This window comes from Myotis davidii, unplaced genomic scaffold (assembly GCF_000327345.1).
Source record: "Myotis davidii unplaced genomic scaffold, ASM32734v1 scaffold394, whole genome shotgun sequence".
NCBI lineage: Eukaryota > Metazoa > Chordata > Mammalia > Chiroptera > Vespertilionidae > Myotis > Myotis davidii.
In genome coordinates, this window is record NW_006287548.1 from 3,604,396 (window position 1) to 3,609,480 (window position 5,085).

Here is a 5,085-nt window from a genome sequence, read left to right on the forward strand (position 1 = left end):
GACATATTTTATAGGAATACTAGAGGCCCAATGCACGGATTCGTGCACCCATGGGGTCCCTCAGCCAGGCCTGCAGGGATTGGGCCAAAACTGACTATCCAACATCCCCCGAGAGGTCTTGGATTGTGAGATGGCACAGGCCAGGTTGAGGGACCACACCAGTGCACAAATATGTTCACAGGGCCTCTAGTATGCTTATAAGATCTTTGGTTAATCTCTTCCCCTCTTCCCTCTGAGATTCATCAGTCTGTTCCATGTTTCCATGCCTGTCTGAGCATCTGCCCCTTGGTGAACAGTGCGCATCATAGCTACTGGTTGGATGGTTGGATGGTCAAATGGTCGCTTAGGATTTTATATATATAGACGGTGCTGAAAGCGATGACGGGAACCCTTGCCCCTCCCCAAACTGAAGCCAAAGCAAAGGCTTTGATGGCAAAGAAGGCAGTGCTGAATGGTGTCCACAACTTTCAAGAAAAAAGACACCCACGTCACCCACCTTCCAATGGCCAAAGACACTGCGGCTCTGAAGGCCTAAATATCCTCAGAAGAGCAATCCCAGGAGAAACAAGCTTGACTACTGAGTCGGCCATGAAGAAGACAGAAGACAACACCCTGTGTTCATTGTGCATGTCAGGGCCCAGCAGGCACCAGGTCAAACAGGCTGTGAAGAAGCCCTCTGACATTGACACGGCCAAGGTCAACCCCCTGATCAGGCCTGATGGCGAGAAGGCATATGTTCGACTGGCCCCTGACTATGGTGCTTCGGATATTGCCAACAAAACTGGGATCATCTAAACTGAGTCTAGCTGCCTAATTCCAAATATAAAAAATTTACGTTTTTTAACCCCTTCCCCGGCAGAAACGTGTATACTCGTTTTCACAAAATGTTCTTTTTCAGTCGTCGACGAGTATACTAAGAAAATATGGTAAAAATATATGGTTTATAGGAAGACGAGTTACAAACTGTTTTCATAACCAGCATCAAAAATACTATATAGAACCAAAATAAAAAAATTAGTCTGAAAAAGAAACGTTTTTAACAAAAAAATTGTTGGGGAAGGGGTTAAAAAAAACAGTTCAGTGCCCTTGGCGGTCCCATATCTGTCTCTTGCTTCAACAGTGTTGGGACGGAAGAGACCCAGGGACGCCCCTTCTTCCAGCCTCCGGCCACTTTCCTGCATCTTATCCAGTCACCACCTTCAGAACCACCTCCGGGACCAGCCAACACACCAGGGGGTTTTTCTACCTTCACTCCTTATTGCCGAACAACCATAAGCTCCCCAATTCCTCAGAATCATCCCACTGACGTGGAGGCTGCAGTCATCCGCCTGGCCAGCCTGCATCTGCGGGCCTCCCACACCTACCTCTCTCTGGGCTTCTATTTGGACCGTGAAGAGGTGGCTCTGTGGCTCTCGAGGGCCTGGGCCGCTTCTTCCTCAAGTTGGCAGAGAAGAAGCAGGAGGGCTCTGAGCGTCTTTTAAAGATGCAAAACCAGCTCCATGGTCGCATTCTCTCCAGGACTTGCTGCAGCCTCCCCAAGGTGAGTGGGCAAAACGCAGGGTGCCATGGAGGCCGCCCTGGCCTTGGAGAGGAGCCTGAACCAGGCCCTTTTGGGCTTCATGCCCTCAGCTCCGTGACTTCCTGGAGAACCACTTCCGGTTGAGGAGGTGAAACTCATCAAGAAGATGGGCGACACCTGCTCACCTCGCAGGCGGCCGGCCCCCAGGTGGGGCTGGGCGAGTATCCCTTCCAGAGGCTCTCCCCCAAGCACGACTAGGAGCCTGTGGAGCCCAGAGACCTTTGAGGGGCCCCTCTGTATCCCCTGGCATCTGGCTTTTACCTGAGCCTCTTCCCGAAACCCCTAGCCATTCTTTTATCCACCCTGAAGCCCTCTCCCATGCATCGGACCAAATGAAACCATAAAGCTTTTTACAGGAAAAAAAAAAGTTCAGTTGAAGCATTAGCTCAGTGGTTCTCAACCTTCTGTCCCTTTAAATACAGTTCCTCATGTTGTGACCCAACCATAAAATTATTTTCGTTGCGACTTCATAACTGTCATGTTGCTACTGTTATGAATCGTAATGTAAATATCTGATACGCAGGATGGTCTTAGGCGACCCCTGTGAAAGGGTCGTTCGACCCCCAAAGCTCCTTCACAAAGTCTTAACCTGCTCGGTGGGGGCCATTCTTATACACTCCCATGCACCTGTGCTGACATCAGTCCTACGATTTGTCACAACTGAGTACAATTCAACAAGCACCGAGTGAGTGCTAATGAAGCACTGCTTAGGCACTTGGGAATTTCAGTGAACAAATCCACGGTTCCTGCCTGCCCTGGCCACACGGCTCAGTTGGTTGGTGCGTCGTCCCGTACACGAAAAGTCATGGGTTTGAGTCCCAGTCAGGATACATACCTTGGTTGTGGGTTCGACCCCTGGTTGGGGCAGGTACCGGAGGCATCTGACTGATGTCTCTCTCTATCCCCCCTTCCTCTCGCTCTAAAAATTCAATATAAATATATCCTCAGGTGAGGATTTTTTTAAAAATGCCTACCCTGTGAGGAAAAACAGATAATAAATTATAATAAATAAGTACATTCTATAGTAGTTATACTGATAAGTGCTATGGAGAAAGAAAACATGGAGTGGATTAAGGGGGATTGAATGAACCGGGGTACAAAAGGGGGTTCAGGTGGCTATACTAATTAGGATGGCCAATGTAGGTTTCAGCGAGAACATGAGATATGAGCAAAGACTTGAAAGAGGTGAGAGAGTTAACTCTATAAATCCCGAAGGAGGAGGCTTTCGGGCTGAGGGAAGACCGAAGACCCCCAGGCAGGAGCAGGCCTAGTGAGCCGAGGAACAGCCTGGAAGCCAGTGAGTGGGAGCAGAGCGCTCCAGAGGGCGGAGGAGGGGCCAGCACAAAGGCTCTGCCTTCTACTCCGGGGGAGCCACGCTGGGTTTTGAACAGAGACTTACTTTTGCAAGATTCACTGGAGCCACCATGTTGAGGATAGGATTGTAGGGGGGCCAAGACAGAAGCAGAAAAACCTGTCAGGAGGTAATTATAGGTGAGGTGTGAGGAGGCCTCAGGCTAGAGAAGTAGCAGTGGAGGAGGGCAGATGGAGCCAGGTTCCGGAGTCGCAATCTTACGGAAGGGATGTGGGTGGAACAGACAGAGGGGAGCCAAGAGTGGCTCCAGGGATGCTGCCCAGAGAAACGGCTGCCGTGGCCTTGTCATGATCTAACGTGGCGACGGCCCTGGAAGAAGGAGCAGGTCAGGGTGTGCGGAGCAGAATTCAGAGAAGAATATGGATGTGGCTGTTGTCTGAAAACATTCTGCCGGCACCTCCTGGGGAGAAGGGACAGCATGAGGAGAGTGGGTGTCCGCGGTTTGAAAGAAAGTCTAGGATTTAGCAGAAGACATTTTAAAAGCGCTGCATTTCTCATTTCTCGCAATTGATATCACAGGCAACGTTATGAGAGAAAAAAACAAATCAAAAAGTGATTCTGAAGAACCGGACTCAGTGATTTTAAAAAGCCATCTAAATAAGTCTAAACGTTTTTCAATAAATAAAAAATAATTTTGACCCTAGCTAGTTTGGCTCAGTGGATAGAGTGTCGGCCTGAGGACCGAAAGGTCCCGGGTTTGGGTTCGATTCTGGTCAAGGGCACGCATGTACCTCAGTTGCAGGCTCCTCCCTGGCCCAGGCCCTGGTTGGGGCTCGGGTAGGAAGCAACCAATAGATGTGTTTCTCTCACATCGATATTTCTCTCTGTCTTTCCCTCTCTCTTCTGTTCTAAAAAAAAAGGAAAAATATCCTTGGATGAGGATAAAAAATAAAATTTAAAAAAATAATTTTGATGATAAGAAATCATTGTGTAATAGTTTAATAGAACATTTTTTCTTAGTGACACAAAAATATCTCTTAATTGGATGTAATGAAATACGATAAAAATATTAAATACTTACTAATTACTTACCATCAGCCAGGGACAGTACTAAGTCACATATATGAAACTTTCCATTTCATCCCCATAACAATCCTATGACATAGTTCCCACGTGCCACCCCCCACCCTTTTCTAAAGAAAGCTCAAAACAGCAACAAAGAAAACTCATGTGTCTTCTGCATGCCCCCAAAACTTTTTGCACTTTGCTATGTTTCTTTCCCCTGGAAAGAAATGATTAGCCTCTTGTTGAGTAACTCCTCGCCTGTAAGAATTTTAAGAAGGAAATCCTTAACATGGGTCGTCCATGCCTGCTACAAGCCAGGCTGCCCTCTCTCCTTCCAGTCTTTTCTGTCCCGTGTTTTCGGTTTTGTTTGGCTCCCTCTGTTCAGGTCAATAAACAGGTATAGAGGGAGGTGCTGCGCTAAAGGGATGAGTAAAACTTTATCCCTGGCCTTGAGGCATTTGGAGTCTAATGGGCTGGACAAATACATGAATGGGCGATATGTTTCATAACACGCAACGGGTGCTCTGCCTGTGGGTGCGGCAAGCTCCGACAGGGAACCGACTGCGTAGGGCAAGCCCTAATGGAAAGAAAGAGAGGATGTTCTTTTAAAACCCCTTTGGCTTCGGGGCAGCTCTAGTAAACATTCTTGAGCTGCAGCAAGCCACTTAGGGAGTGTTTTTGTTTGTTTTTTTTAATATATTTTATTGAGTTTTTTTACAGAGAGGAAAGGAGAGAGATAGAGAGTTAGAAACATCGATGAGAGAGAAACATCGACCAGCTGCCTCCTGCACACTCCCCACTGGGGGTGCGCCCGCAACCAAGGTACATGCCCTTGACTGGAATCGAACCCGGGACCCCTCAGTCCGCAGGCTGACGCTCTATCCACTGAGCCAAACCAGTTTCGGCTAGGGAGTGTTTTGATTACAGCCTTTTCATACCTTGCTGCACATCGGCCACAAGGACATGTGCTACCGGACTAAAGACGATAGACTATAGGCCAGTGATGGCGAACCTATGACACGTGTGTCAGAGGTGACACGCGAACTCACTTTTTTGGTTGATTTTTCTTTCTTAAATGGCATTTAAATATATAAAATAAATATAAAAAAATGTAAGTCTTTGTTTTACT

General features: G+C 47.6%; 1 pseudogene; it reads left to right on the top strand.

The window, feature by feature from the left end:
• The first annotated feature begins 378 nt into the window (after positions 1-378).
• LOC102764717 lies at positions 379-795 on the top strand (annotated as a pseudogene).
• Positions 796-5,085: the final 4,290 nt, after the last annotated feature.